The 16,797-nt window shown below is 45.3% G+C and overlaps 1 pseudogene; it reads left to right on the forward strand.

Moving 5' to 3' along the window:
* The first annotated feature begins 10,127 nt into the window (after window positions 1-10,127).
* LOC147961684 (uncharacterized) lies at window positions 10,128-11,196 on the forward strand (annotated as a pseudogene).
* The last annotated feature ends 5,601 nt before the right edge of the window (window positions 11,197-16,797 follow it).

The raw sequence follows: 16,797 nt of genomic DNA on the forward strand, positions 1-16,797 counted from the left end.
CGGCCTGGACCATAGCCCTGTTTTCTACTAGTGTACTGACGGCAGATTTACAAAATAGTGGATTTTTTTATAAGAATATGACAAAGGGACACAAAATTATAGTAGTTTTATGCTATTTACTCTGGCAAGTGTAGCAACCTCATTTGGATGGAAGAGTGGATGCACAATCTCACAAAAAAAACATGCATTCCATTTAACAAAAAATATAGAAAGTCAATAGCTATATTCAGTGCTACACCTGCAGACCATCAACCTCCTATTCAGTGTGGAATACATAGATCCCATCCATCTAGGTACAGGCAAGCAACTACGTCTATGCCGCTTCCCCGACACACCAACCTATCCCTTCCGCGACCCCCCGTGCGGCGGTGTGCTGCACCGGGGCCTCCCTTGCCGGCGCCCGAGGGCCTCTCCCCTCACACCCTCCCCTCCCTTCGCCGCCGCCAGAGGCGCTATCGGCCAAAGCCCGTGCAACATGGTGGCGACATCGCTCTTGCTGGTCGTGGCCGGGCGTAGTCGTGGTGATGCCCACTCCCACTCCTGTTGTTACGGTAGTGCGTGGCGGCGGCAGCCAGAGTTACGACGGCGGAAGGTGGCTGGTAGCAGTGGCGGCGCGGGGTCGATCTACTCCCGATGGGCTTATCAACGGTCTATGGATTTGCACGCATCACTTGGGTGCCGGGGCGCTGGGATCCTCCTTTTTGCTGGAGATGGGCATTGAGATATGGTTGATCTTGTGATCTCATGTCTCATAAAATAATTGGCCTGGCGGAGGCCCTAGTGGTCTTCACGTGAAGTCACCGTTCTACCTGTAATCGGTCCTCTTTGATCTAGCCATCAGTGAGTTCCCGATTTCTCCTTCGAAGGAAAACAAGGACAAGTGTATATGAAGCTCTTTGGACACTTTGATTGGATAGGGACCGGTCGTGTGCCCCCGCAACAAGCTTCATCTGGATATCGCAAAGCTCTATTTTTGTTGACACCTTGGGACATGTCTGCACCAAAATTTTCAAGGGATCAACATATGTGTAGAATGCCATGGAATGATTGGAGGAACTGCAAGTGACGAAGGTGGGCTCTTTGATGCGATGAACACATTACTTCACATGCAGTTGTTCAGACTTGGCTTGCGGGATATCAATATATTCCCATCCAAACCGGGCACGAGTTCCCTTGAGTCTAGTGGTTCGTGACTTGTAGTAGTAGCCTCCTCTAGTGGGGGTGGCAGCATTGGGGGACTTCTTTGTTGGTGGTGCTCAATTGAGTAGCGAGTCGCCATTTCAGGGTGAAACCCCAAGGTCTGGCCTTTATTAGTTGTGCCTGGCAGTGGCTTTGTTGAAGGCATTGTTTTTGGAACACAACCTTTCTCCAGGGTGAAAGCATACGATCTTTGATTGAGCAACGACAACGCTTGTGCATTGTTTCCTTTCTGGAGGCGTTGCTTTTGAAGAACCTTTTTTTCTAGTCTGGGTGTTGTCTCTGGTGATGGTTAGGTGGGTGTTTGATCACCATGGCAGCGTCTTTTATTTTCTTCTTTTTATTTTCTTTTTCAGCTATGTGCATCCTAAATATTTTTAGACATTTTGTTGGTGCAGACACTAGGTGTAATTGGTATCTACTTGATATTAATATATTCCCTTTTAAAAAAACGACTATGCCGGTTATCTTCACTGAGCAAGCCACTATGGACAGTACTTGAGACAACCCCCGTAATTTTGGTTTTCTCAAGTCAAGTTCCGAGGAAATATAAAACAAACATTGTGTCACACACGCACACATGCACCCCATCACATATACGTTAGATTTGTGAGTCATTAGGAGAAGGTCAGCTTGCAGCTGGCTGATTCCCAGCAGTGGGTCTAGTCTGCACCATTGCTCGATGAAGCCGACTAGATGAGAAGCAGGTGCAGACAGTGAAAGGAAATAGATACTAGAACCAATAGTAGTCGGAGTCCCCTCTTGATCTATACAGTTCAGAGCTTGTCTGCGGTGTGCAGTTCCCGCCATACTTTCTTTTTATCATGACATCCATTTCTTCTAGCGATCAATGTCCAAGGTCAAGACGTGTTAAAAAAGTCTGAGCACAACAGGAAGTATGTCCTTTATTTCTATTATATACGAGGAACCCATGTCTCTCTCAATGTGTTTGCAACAAAGAAAAGTGTAGGAAAACACCTGCACGTAGGAACATTAGACACTTCCCCACCGGGAATATACGTATTGGCATATGTAGCGTGAAGGGAAGTTAGACATACAATGCTCCAAATACATGTATGTATATGAGAAAAAGGCTTTCGCCCCGCTATATTGATATAGCAACTGCCCGATACAACCAAGAGTTCAATGCTGGGGCAAACAGCACAAGCATGCCCAAAAGAAACAAAAGAGAAAGAAGAGAGAAAATAACGTCAACAGCATATATTCCGGTATGTATATTCAAGTTAATTGGACACATACGTAACGACCCCAGATGGACAATTCCGTACTTCCTAGACACATCCCCAGACCATGCATGTTTCAAGGGGGAGCAAACAATCAGTGAGCCAGCTAGCCCTGTGACCAATCAGCTCGTAGGCAAGGAATTTTGCACTTGAGGTCAACGGAATGAATAAACTCGGTGGTTCCATCTGAGCTTGGAGGAGACGAAGCTTTGAAGAATAGGAGTGATGCAATCATGGTCATTGAGTATGTAGCTAGTTTGTTGCATTGCATATGCATCATGGAGATTCGAACACGTGAATGTTGGGCCGCATTCACTGGGTTTATTTTTCGTCCAGCCATTGTGATGATGACCCTATCATTCTCTTTGATATTGCTGTTCAAGTGTACCAATCACAATCTTCTGGTGCAATACTGGGAAGGACACAAAAGCACGGGTTACATCGACCCCGTCTGCTCAAAGTGAACTTTTGTTCTTGTGACTTATTTTCCAAAAATACGTTATGCGGCTGGCCAAAATTACAGGAAAGAAAATCATGTGAACGACGGAAAGATTTCAAGACGTGAACCATCCCGATTTTGGACAACCAATATATATTGATTTCTGAAAACTCTTGACACAACCTAGTAAGTCCAAATGGATCCAGTTTATCGTATACTTTTGTTCATACTTTATATTTTGTAGATGTGGATGTGCATCCAAGTACATAAAGTACATAAAGTTCACTTGGTTGAAAACTGGATGTGCATCCAAGTATCCATCCAAGTACATAAAGTTCACTTGGTTGAAAAGTGGATGTGCAAACTCCAACAAAATTCTGCAATTCATAAAAATAAAATAGCAAGCCAATCACTCGTCTTAAATACTACACACCATCCACCTTGTCGATGAGTTAGCACCTAGTGTAATTTCTCTAACCTACCCATCAAGTTTCCATCCATATATATGCCTCCCGCCGATACCTATCTACTGTGTTAAGCATATATTATCCATTTCTTGCGGGAATGCCTATTTTATCTCAAGTGAGCTTCCCGTATAGTACCCAAGATATAGTCCATATTTGGCTTTTGTTAAAGTTGAGGCAATAAGAACATATGCTCCGAACACACTCAAACTATGACAAATATGTTGATTTGAGAGGCATTAGGAAGATATCAGCTTGTACCTAGTAAACGTCCTGTGGGGCATCTACTCTGCATCATTACTTTCAATGCATGGAATTAGTGACATTGACAAGTACTTTTACAACAAGTCTTTGCAGAAGATCTTGTCAAGGATGAGCGGCAACAGGGAGGTTTGAGTGCATGCCATCCGACGTGAATGTAACCAAGCTAGCTATGAAGTAGCTAAGATAGGGAGAGTTGAGATTGAAACGATCTGGTTACAATCTCTTGAGAGGGTTGTACACATTTGTGCAATGGATCTGCTTGGTCCAGTTTAATTAATTCAATACCCTTTCCCCACACAGAGAAAAACATCAAGTCTTTGTGGACCATTTATTTTCATGAGTTAATGGCCCAAATACAGCAATACTACATCAGAATTCCGGTAGTATATTCTGGCTTCAAGGGTATATTGGGTAGTTCACTGCTATAAACCCTGCAGAGCCAGCCTCCCTAAAAAATAGAACGGGGATAGAATAGGAATTTCATATCATCCCTTTTTTATATCAAAATCGATCGTTTCGACGAGACGAAGACAATCCGTGTAGATCGTTTTTCCATACGAGGCAGTCTTGGGAGCGTAATCAGCCGAATAGTGTTCTGAATACAAAATCTCGGTATTTCGAACACAACTTCGGCCTTCGAGATGAGATCGGATGGCGATGGCCCAAACATCAAAGTTTCCCCTTTTGACGATACAGAACTTTCTTAGTTTGAGCACTTCTCCATTTGAATCCATCTTAATTAAGTTCTTGGTCGTGCCAAAATTTGGTGTCAACACATGCCTCCCTGTTTTTTTGGCAAACTTGTGTGCCGAAAAATAACTTGCACGATGCTTTTTCTACGGACGATGTCAACACTTCATCGGCCATTTATATTTCTGAGGGCGATAATTATGTATCGGCCATGTTTATGCTAAGGGCGATAGTTATTTATCGGCCATGTCTTTGCTTAGTACGATAGTCATATATAGGTCATTGCTTATTTGAACCTCTTGATGCAACTTGGGTGAAAATATCTCAATTTATATAATAATCCGATGATAAGGTTCCATAGATATGTATCTCAAAGCCATCCTCCGAACCATATTATTCACCCTTTGGCTAGGATTTTGCAGATAATCAAGAATGAACTTCCTCCAATCCTTGCTTTTGCCTGCATAAAAGTTTCATTAGTGGCCGAGGTGGTGAGCTCCAATTCGGCCTTACCTATGTTGGCAAGAATAAGTATCGGCTATTGATAGATGTGTAATACATCATGACGGACATGGTAGCCGGATGCTTGCTGTGCCAACTCTTTCGAATTGTCATGTCTAGATATATGAACAATTTTAAAGAAACCCAAGGTAAATCTTGTATCTAAACATACCAAAAGATAAACTATAAGTGATTCGTCAAAACATTGATAACCCTTGGATATTTGTTGCACTACTAATAACGAATCACCGGAAGCCTCAATATGTATAACACCTATAGCAAGGCAAAGCTCCAATCCGAATGACAATGCATATTCGGCTTTGATCATTGTGAAAAAATATTTTAAGCGGCATGATGCTTCACAAAATAGCACCATAAGGAGATATATAAAACAGCACCAACACCTTGGCCATTGCTATAAATTTAACCATCAATATATAATCTCCATGGTACTAGAGAGATCAAGATAAAATCAATATTATGCATGATGTCAATATGATGCTCAATAATAAAATCAACCATGATTTGGCCTTACGTAAATTCTGAAAACTAGTAAGCCAAAGCACACCCAATCAAAACATAAGTTCACTTTGCAATCTTGGTGAATTGGTCTATGCATAATATCTTCAATGGCATCAATTTGAAAAATTCCTTTGCAAGCATTTATCTCAATCTCTACTCAAACTAAGGACGATGTTAGAATACCACACCGGCCATTGTTAGATATATTCTTAGGGCGATAGATAAATGTCGGTCATTACTATGAGGTCCATGTATAATTCACCCACCAAAGTATGTATAGCCGAAATAAACAAATGAAATAGAAATAAAATATTTCGGCCCCTTTGTATTAACAACAAAGATGTAACTAACCAAATGTATAGTGATTTGGTAATACCCTGTCATGATATAGAAAATTATGTTGCATCCATGGATCAAAATAAATCCATGGAGGGTAATTAATCATACCACTGGATGAATTCCATGGCAAAGGCATCAATGGCATGATTGAAGAAAATGGATGATGTGCTAACCGAAGATTTTTATGTTGTGATGCACACCTTCGGCCTAACTGTTTCTTTCTTCCATTCTTCTCTTTCTTCACTTTTATTGTACTTGTTGTAGTAGAAGCATGCACATCCCTTTTTTATGATTAACCCTCTTGGTAACCCATGCCATGTTCTTCTGTCTCAGCTCTTGTGCACTAAAATTTTGCAATTCCCTCTTTTACCAATACGATAAACCGAGTGGGCATCACGGCTGTGATTCTGTTTTGACCTTGTGCACTCTCAACTTCTTTTCTTCAGATTTGGCACTTTGACTCTCAATAATTGGTTGCTTTGTATCATTGCCTTTAGTAGCCAATGTCAACACTTTAATTGGCTCTTTTTCATTTGAGATCAAATCTGAAGTTGCACCATTACGACCATCTTTTTTAACACGGTAAACTTGCTTGACCACCTCTTTCTTCTTCCTTGAGCTTTGAACCGATTCCTTATGATTGAAACGGTCTTTAACATGTGATTGTTCAAATGTTGATCTTCTCGGAGCTGCATAATATTGATGAGATGGTCTAAAATAAGATGGAAAATGTGCCCTTGTATCATACCTATCCCATGATGGATATGAGTTTACATGAGCATAGGGAGGCATCCATGGCATTGGCATTGGCAGCCCAAAATAAAGATATGAATATGTTGCATTATAATTCCCACTTTGCCAATACCGATCCTCACATTTGCACCTTGGGGGTGATCTTGGTTTCTTTGCATGATTTGGCCGGTGAGTATTCTTATCTTCACTCTTCCTTTTATATTTATCCAATAGTTCAGCAAAGGTGATTTTTGATCTCTTACACTTGCGCTTATTTCGGCCTTTGTTTTCTTTTGGTTTGCTTTCCTTGATCATTGGATTTGCTTGTTGCCCCCCAGTCCTTGGCGTCTTCATTGTAGCTTCGATGGAATTCTCGCCCTCAAGTTTATGTTCATTGTGCGCTTCAACAACTTCTTTATTTGAAAGCTTGATCCCGTCACCTGCAGTTTTTACCTTCTCTTTAGATGGATCGGCTTGAAGTAGTCGATGCAAAAACCTTTTGCCATCAAGACCAATCGGAATAGACTGGTCATCCTTTGGTGTTTCAACAATTCTCAATCGTCCTTTATCAATGGCCGATTTAAATATTTGACGAAACATATTGCAATCCTCAAAATTATGTTTGAACGAATGATGCAACCTACAATACATTCTTCCTTGAATTGATGGCTTGACATGGTGATCAAGAATTCTTATGTAATTATTTTTCAGTAACAAATCAAATATTTGATCACACATGCTTGAATTGAAGGTAAACTTTTTATTTTCTAGCCGATCTTGCTGTGAGAACGGCTTTGGAGTTAAGCAAACGAATGGTTCAAATTTTGTATCACCCCATTCGGCTATGAATATTATTTTGCATTCTCTTACTGATGTCATTGGATAAGATGTTATACTAGCATCGGTTTTCTGAAAAGAATCTAACCTTGGCTTTAAGTTTCTAAAACAAAAATAGTTAGAACATGCATGCCTCAATTGAGACCAAGAGTAAGCCAAGTATGAAACAAGCAAAGCTACCCATGTAGATACGAACTTTAAATACAGCAACAGGGAAAGCTTTGGCTGCAACAATAAGTCATTATCGGTCTTTATAAATGGTGCAATGGGTTGACCGATATATTCTATAACGATTTTATTGCTAACAAGTAAATTACCCTTCTTCATTGATCTTTCAACATTACATAAGAGGATTTTTCTAATAGATGTATCAGCAATAAAGTTTTGACCAAATCTGAAAATAGGTAAATTACTTGCTAAACATACCTCTTCAAATATGTTGGGAGAGCATGATGGTGGTGTGACTTGAACAATATATTCATCCGCCTTTGGATGGCTCCCCAACGCCTCTTCATCATCTTTTTCTTGATTCCGTGCATCATTATACTAAAGATTTTTGTCGGTTGTACTTTTTTCTGCCACTTGTTCTTGTTCTTGAAGCTCATCAATTTCTATAGCACGAAACTCATAGGGTAGGAAGTAGGTTCCATTAACTTCAGAAAAATCAAGCACCGTTGTTTTCCTATGCTTGCCATGCCATTTCTTAGTGATGCTTGCCTCGTTGGATTTGATGGGTTCAGAATATATACTTCTTGATTCGGCTTTTTCAGCTGAAGCACTTTCATGTTCTGAATCATCTTTCTTTACATCGGTTATATCAATTGGCAAGGCTTCTTTTCTTTGAGCCAATTCCTTATCAATTCTCTCTTGGCGAAGTACTTGCACTCTATCGCGCAAAGCTTTAACTCCCCTCTCAATTTCATCCCGCTCTAGATCAGTTTTCCCCCCAATGCTTTTAGGATCTTTCGGCAATGAAGTGTTAGTGTTGCTAAAATTTTGCAATTGTGTAGGGGGTGTATTATATGTTGCGGTACTAGGTGGAGGTGTATGCACTGCTGTATAACCATATGCTCTCTCACCAATACTATCAATTGATGAAGTTTCATCTTCCTACAAAACTCTAGCCTTTATTGCAGCATAATCAGGAAACAACCCCTTCTCATATTGTTCAAGACAAAGAGCACTAATTCTCTTGTTTTGGGCCAAGCTCTTTTTTAATGCAGCCACAACCGCTTCTGGAAGGGATTGCCCCACAATACTTTCATATTCTTTCGGCAATGATTCGTGAGTGTTGCCGAAATTGTTGAATTGCGTAGAGTATGCATTATATGCTACAGTATTTGATGACGGCACATGTGTTCTTGTTAAATTTTCACTTATTCGGCTGCGACCATGAAGATGCGGGGCCGAATTATGAACATCTACAGTTGCATACGGTGCTGAAAAATTACTAACATGAGGTGTATCATATGATGGTTGAGAGTAACTGGCCGAATAGCTAGTAGTAGCATGGCCAATTCTCCCATCCATCGGCAAGGTTGGATTCGCATATTGCAAATTAGTTGCCGATGAATAAAAAGGTGAAACACTTTCTTGTATGCTATTGTAAATTTTAACATGCGGTGTTTCAAATTGATTAGCCAAACCCATCATGTTGTTCATCGACATATGGATTTGTGGCGTTGCCGATGCATGGGAGTTTGGATACATATGTTGTACATTGCTAAAATCGTAAGAATTTGAAGCATGAAGATTGTTTTGCATCGGCCCTTGCGCATAATTACATGCATGATTGATAAAACTAGGGCTAACCGATACATTATGCTCATTAGGTGATCTAGCAACAACATATGGATTATTTACATCAACAAAGGGGAATTGGGTATTCATATTACCCTTGTAGATTGCAGCAACTTGATGACGATCTCTTTGTAGCAATAATGGGTTGGAGACCGTTCAAAGCTTCGTCCCCAGCGGAGTCGCCAAAAGTGTGTTCGCACACGAACACGTCACCGTGTACCTCCAACGCCGAGGGTGATGCACCGCAGCTCACGTCGAAGGAGACCCGTCCGGAAGCGCGGTACGCAAGCAATCCGGCGGGCGCTTTTGATGACCCGAAACCCCACGCGCCCGGGAGGGACCCCGTCAAGGCGGGCGGCGGCTATGGGCTGCCCTAGGTCGACCTGATCACCCCTAGGGCCTCGAGGTTCGCCACCGTGCAACAAGAAGAACAGACGAAGAACGAGGAAGAAGAAAACTAGGGTTAAGGAGAAAAGATAAAAGATAAAAAGTGGTAGATGATTTGATCGATTGTGTGTTGTTCAATCGGCCGTCACCCCTTAGATATATATGAGGCGGCTGGACTTCCCGTGCAAGGAAAAGGCTTGGATTCACGTCCAAAACCCTAGTCAAATTCGCATTGCTTTTGTCCAAACTTTCCAAAACTGTTCGGTTTAAACTGGCTGCACCTTGCGGATCATTTTTGTGGTGGTAAACATCCTCGGATGGAAACGAGTCCAAAAGCAATCTTGATTGTTTCAACGAGACGAACAACTTTCATGTTGAACGTTTTTTGATATGACGCCATCTTATGGGCCAAAACGGTCACGCAAAACACCTGTTCACTCGCCCTACCCATCAGACATAGGTCTGGTGGGGCGCGCCACATCACGCTTCATGAGAGGGCTGCACTCCGATAGCTCTAACTTTTGCATACAAACTCGGATTGGAACGATTTTTATATCAAAATCGATCGTTTCGACGAGACGAAAACAATCCGTGTAAATTATTTTTCCATACGAGGCAGTTTTGGGAGCGTAATTAGTAGAATAGTGTTCTGAATACAAAATCTCGGTATTTCAAACACAACTTCGGCTTTCGAGATGAGATCGGATGGCGATGGCCCAAACATCAAAGTTTCATTTTTTGACGATACGGAACTTTCTTAGTTTGAGCACTTCTCCATTTGAAGCCATCTTAATTAAGTTTTTGATCGTGCCAAAATTTGGTGTCAACACAGATGGAACGGGCAGTGGGTCAAAGAGGACGATTTGGCCGCATCTATAAGGATGCAGCGCAGGCCGCTCCGCCGCGTCCTCCGCTACCTCGAGGAATATAAGATAGTATCGAGGGACCACCAGAAGGGGCCAGCGCCAGCAGAACCAGCCGCCGCTGCTGATGATTGTGCCAAGGAAGGTGACGAGAAGGAGAAGGAGAAGCTGCACCTAAGATCCTACTGCTGCCTAGACTACGCTCAGGCCTGCGACGCCGTCAGGTACCGGATACACGACATGAGGAAGAAGATCAGGGACGAGCTGCCGGCAGATAGCAGAGCCACGATCCAGTAGTACCTTTCCCTGACTGCGGGAGAAAGTACTCGGCATTGGACGCCCTGAGACTTATCACCGACGACTACGAGGGCTTCCACTGCGAGCACTGTTGCGGTGAACTGGTCGTAGAAAACGCTGCCACGATCACGACTGACGAAGCTGCTGGCGACGATGGCAATGGCGCACGGTAGCATAGGCAGATTGAGAAGTTTTAGGACATGCAACAGCGGATGGAGGAGCTGCTGCCATTGCAGGCGCAGATCCAAAGGGTGGAGGGCCTGGCCGCTCCAGAGTTCATGAGGCTGCGGTAGTGGCACAAAGCAAATAATATTGTTGATGCAGCAGATGCAGTTCCGTGTCGCCCAGCAGAGACAGAGTTTGACGTTGGAATATTATTGCCTCCTGGTGCACATCAGTTTGGCACGAGCGGTGGTTCAAGGTTGAAAGACTTTCCCCCATGGATGATCACAAAAAGAATGGATTTTACAAAACAGACTTGTGGAGAAGTAGAAGCGGATGAAAACTGGATGATAAAAAGATGAACTCAAACGAAGAAGAGAAGTGTTTAGGAGCAAGAATACGCCAAGGCTTTTTATGAAGCCCTTTGGAAACAAATATCAAACGTGAGGATGAGATGACGGCATGGACGAAGAAGCTGGGATCAAGTGCGAAGATGGCTAAAGGGCATAATCAACATTAGAAAAGAAAATCTGCGTCTATGCCGCCTACTTTTAAAGTCATAGTTGATAAATTGAACATTATTAAATTAATTTGCTATTTCTTTTTTTTGCGGGGGAAAAAGGATTTGTATTAATCAACCTGAATCAAGCTGATCCAGTACACAAAGATTTACAATCCCTTCAAGGCCAGAACCCAGCCAAACTGCAGTTTTTATGTCTGTACGAGCTATACGAGCAAGCTCGTGACTAACCTGATTCCTCTCACGTTTAATAGCCTTCACCTGGACCCTCCTATCACCCCTGGTTAGCATTTTGATCTCCTTGACTAGTGCAGCATCCTTAGATCGATCAACAACAGCTTGGCTGATCATCATTGCAGCCACTGAGCTGTCCGTTTCAATGATAAAAGGCAACGAACTCCATTCCAGCGCAAGAGAAATTCCCTCTTTGCACGCCTCCAACTCAGCTCGTAGTGCATTATCACATGCAAACAAGTGTCTGCATGAAGTGAAGATAATGTTGCCGTCGCTGTTCCTCAGGACCATACCAGCTCCACCATTACCTGCGTGCTCGGAGAAGGCACCGTCGACGTTCAGCTTTAGCCATCCAGCAGGGGGAGGCTCCCACTTCTCTGTTGGTCGCGGATCTGTGCCTCTCGTGCTCGGCGCCGGCGCAGCAACTACACCAGCTAGGCATGCCGGGTCTGTGAGCACCATTTTGCCTTTTACAACATCTCCCATTGGGTGCTGCTGAATACAGAGAAGTGAAGAAATATAGCTATGCAAGAATCTGCAGGAAACTTCTGTGGGGGGGCGGTTCCTTGTCATGAATGATCTCATTACGAATGTGCCATGATCTCCAGAATATCATTAGGGCCACCATGCGAGAAGTATCCGAGAGGGGCTCCAGAACACCGAATAACCACTCCGGCCCCGTGTTCTGGATCAAACCGATGTCCGGAAGAATCCAGTCCTTCGCCATCGCGCCCCATAGGTCCTTTGCCTGTGGACATCTGCACATAGCATGGAAGACATCCTCGCGTTCCACACCACAAAGTGGACACATATCATTAGGCTCCAAAGTTCTAGAAAATTTATTAGCCCAAGTAGCAAGGGAGTTTGAGACCAGCCGCCATGCAAACACTCGTACCTTTGGGGGAGCAGGACACCCCCATATGGTCTTCCAGATGGCGCGACGACCATCCGGTGCCCTGCTCGAGGCGCTTGCCGATGGACGCTCGCGCTCGTCCATGGCAAAGCGGTAGGCTGACCGAACGGAGAAGACACCAGATTTCTCCGGAGCCCAGGCTAGGACATCCTCCGTGGTGCGTGGAGAGGTCTTGATGCTTGTGATGATGTCGATGTCGACTGGCAGGAAGTGACGACGAAGAAGGTCCAACCTCCAAACACCTCTCGCATCCATCAGGTCCGAGACCCTTCGAAGTCTACACGTGCCTTGCGAGGTAATGAGCTGGCCTGAGGGTGACCGAGCAGCCATCGATCCCGCCAAATGCGAATTTGTGTCCCACTGCCGACCCGCCACACCAGCCCCTTTTTGAGGAGTTCGAGGCCATGTTGGATCGCTTGCCAGGTAACAGATGAGTTCCCAGAGAACACTGTGTCCTCTAGCCGTCCGTCGGGGTAATAGCGAGCTTTTAACACCTGCGCACAAAGACTATTGGGTTTAATTAGAAGACGCCAAGACTGCCTTGCTAGCAGGGCCTGATTAAACACCCTGAAGTCACGGAATCCCAGACCACCGCACTGTTTATGCCTTTGGATCTCTGGCCAAGCCATCCAGTGTGTTTTCCGCTTACCCTCCTTCAAACCCCACCAGAAATTTCTAACCATTCTGTTCAGGTCATCACATACAGACATGGGCAACTTGAAGATCCCCATCATATAAGTGGGAATAGCTTGGAGAACAGCTTTGATCATTGTTTCCTTCCCTGCGAGAGAAAGTGTATCCCCCCAAGCAATAATCCTTTTCATTAAGCGTGCCTGTAGGTTTTGGAATTTACCCTTGGACATCCTACCTTCAGGCGTTGGCAACCCCAAGTACTTTTCTTCAAAAGTGGTGAGCTGAACCTGTAGAGTCATACGCACATTTTCCTTATAGATCTCAGGACAATGCTTCCCAAACAAAATGCTGCATTTAGCCGGATTAATTAGCTGCCCCGTGGCCCCTTCATAAGCCAAAATAATATTGCGGATATTCTCTGCTTCTTGTGGGTCAGCCTTGAAGAAGAGCAAGGTGTCGTCCACGAACAGCATACCTTCAGGGATGAGAATTTTCTCTTTTCCTCTCCATCCTTTAACAAAGCAGATAACCCATCAGCAATAAACAGGAACAAAAATGGTGAAAGGGGATCACCTTGCCGTAGCCCGCGCGACGATGCGAACGAATCCAAGAGGGTGCCATTAAATTTGATAGTGTATCTAACCGAGGTGACACAAGTCATAATCCAGTTCACCCATCGGTCAGCGAAACCCAACTTTTGCATCGTCCGCCTCAAGAACCCCCAGTCAACCCTGTCATAAGCTTTAGACAGATCCAGCTTATAGGCGCAGAAACTTTTCGCTGGGTCTTTCTCCTGCTGAATATGGTGAATGCACTCAAATGCAACGAGAACATTATCTGTAATCAGTCTACCTGGAACGAAAGCGCTCTGTTCTGGTGATATGATGTCCTCCAACATAGGTCTTAGCCTGTTCACTAGGCACTTCGACACCACTTTATAAATAACATTGCATAAACTTATGGGCCTAAAATCAGTAAGCTTTACCGGATTATCAATTTTTGGAATGAGAACAATGGCAGTGTCGTTCACCCCCTCTGGCATAATCCCTGACCGGAAAAACTCCTTTACAGCGGCAGTGACTTGGGCCTTCATGACCAACCAGTTTTTCTGGAACACACGGGCTGGGAAGCCGTCCGGCCCTGGCGCTTTCAAAGGGCCAATCTGAAAAAGCGCATCTCCTATCTCCTTATCAGAGAACTCTGCACATAGTTTGTCATTCATACCATTAGTAACACGAGTGCCAAGAAGATTAACTATTGGGTCTGCACAAAGGGATGGATCGGCAGTAAAAAGCTTGGTAAAATACTCGGTGACCATATCAGCCATCTTGGTGCTCTCCTTCTGTACTTCCCCAGACTCATCAGCAAGAGATTTAATACGATTTTTCCGTGCCCGCCAAACCGCCTTACGATGAAAAAAATTAGTGTTCCGGTCGCTTTCTCGTAGCCAGTCAATACGAGACCGTTGCATCCAAATCATTTCCTCCCTATAGAGTAATTCATTCAGGCGGTCTCTGGCTTCCCTGATGGTTCTTTGATCTGCATTCATAGCCATTAGTTCCTCAAGGCGGGTACGTGATTTATTAATCTCTTTTATCACGTTACCAATTTTTTTCTTACTCCACCCTTGCAACGCATGCATGAGCTCCCCTAGGGCCGCTGCAACGTCGCCTAGGTCCCCCATACTACCAGCCGCTGTCCAAGCCTGTAGGATCACCTCCGGCAGTGCGTGGTCACGTTCCCACACCACCTCATAGTGGCGACACCTCCTGCCCGCCTTCTCCCTAGGCGGTTCAGGAACCCACTGAAGGAGGATCGGGGCATGGTCAGAGGTTGGTGCCACCAAGTGTTGGACTTTCGCCTCCATGAATAAATCACGCCACAGATTATTTGCCACTGCCTGGTCCAGCCGCACCTTGACATTTGCTCGTCCGGACCGCCGGTTATCATATGTGTACGGCAGTCCTGAAAAACCAAGATCACCTAGTCCACATAATTCCAATACATCACGAAAATCAATCATCTGACCTATCGGGCGAGGAGTATCAGAGAAGTGCTCGAATCCCCACATGGCCTCGTTGAAGTCGCCAATCACCGCCCATGGCATGTCTACCCGAAGGTGAAGATCCCGAAGGAGCGACCACATATGGTGTCGGTGCTCCGTCCGGGGCTCGCCGTAGACGCAAGTGAGCCTCCAAGGTGGCTCACCTGCTACAGAAGTCACATACGCATCAATGTATCGTTCATTCATATCTTTTACATCAACTTGCACAGATTCGTGCCAATATAGTGCGAGACCTCCACTAAGACCATTGCTATCAACTGCCTCGAAACCACTCAAGCCTAATCGAGGGCGATATCTTTTCATTTTTTCTTTTGACTGTCTAGTTTCGCATAAAAAGACAATACAAGGGGAATGGGTTTGCACCAAACTCACGAGATCCCGAACTGTCCGAGAGTTCCCTCCCCCTCGGCAGTTCCAACTTAAGGTACTCATTGCTCCTGACGGGGCGCCACTGATGGCCCCGTCAGTTGACCGGCAGCCCCAGGGCCGGTTGCCTCCATGGTATCATCCCTCTCCTTCTCCAAAGCGACAGACGCCGCATAACCTCCCATCTCACCTAGCCTCTGCTTCTCTGGTGTCCCCTCGGGTTTATCCTTCACGCTCACCTTGGCGTGCACTACCAAAGCAGTGCCCAGAGTATCCTGATAACCAGCATCCAGAAGGTCACTAGTGTTGTGTTTATCAAGAGTGGATGTGTCCTCTGACATCTCTGCATCTGCAGCGCGGGCGTTCGACAAGAGGTATTGCAAGGCCAGGATCATATTGGACCTCCAGGGGACAAGTGAGTTGTGCCACTGTTGGCCCGCTGCATACGACTCAAGTTGGATAGCAACGAACGCCTCCTGCACCTGTGTTGCAGCTGCACTTGCCACACTGGTAGTACTAATCTGCTGTAGCATCTCTGTTAGCCAAGTCCACGAACTCAGGTTGAACAGCAACGAACGCCCCCTGCGCCGAACAGTAGCTGGACTGCCAAGTCCACGCATCTCCTGGTAAGCTGTATTGGCTTTGTGAACACCTTGCCGGCCTTCTCTACGGCTGCTCCTACTGAAGGTAGAATCTGCATCAGGGGCGAAACTGAGGCCCCTGTACACCGCCACGGTGGCCGGCGCGCATGCACTACCTACCAGGGCAACCCCGGTTCCACCATCAGACGGCTTCGGGCGGGTAGCGTCCACTAGGGGAGCCCCATAATCGCCCCCACCGCCTTCCGGTTTCTCCATGGTTGCAGCCAGCAGGATCACAAAGGGGGACGCAGCCGGTGACATCGCAACGCATGGAGCTAGTTTGTCCGGCGACCTGCCTGTTGGAGTGGTGCGATCCGGTGGCTTCCTGACCTTAAGGAAAACTGCGAACCTTGCCTTCAATCTGGCTGCATATGCGGTGTTGCTCCGATGTGTTTCCTTAGCAAACGGGTTTAGGGTTGTGCAGCCGCCAAACTCTATCATAGATGAGAGCTGCGGACCGAGCCGATCAGGGAGTCCCGACGGCAAGCGCGCGGACGGGGCCGCAAGGTGTCCATAGGGCAGACGTCGTCTGCACATGGGACGGCAGCCGGTAGGGGCCGAAGCCACGCCGGACGGGGGCGGCGGCTGCGCCGCCGCCATGGTGTCGCCAGGGTTACCTAACCCTAGAGCAGGTTTGGCCATTGACTAATTTAATTTGCTATTTCACTGTCACCTACTCCCTTTGTA

The sequence above is a fragment of the Triticum urartu genome, chromosome 7A, assembly GCF_056163025.1.
Source record: "Triticum urartu cultivar PI428250 chromosome 7A, HENAU_Tu73, whole genome shotgun sequence".
Classification (NCBI taxonomy): Eukaryota; Viridiplantae; Streptophyta; class Magnoliopsida; order Poales; family Poaceae; genus Triticum; species Triticum urartu.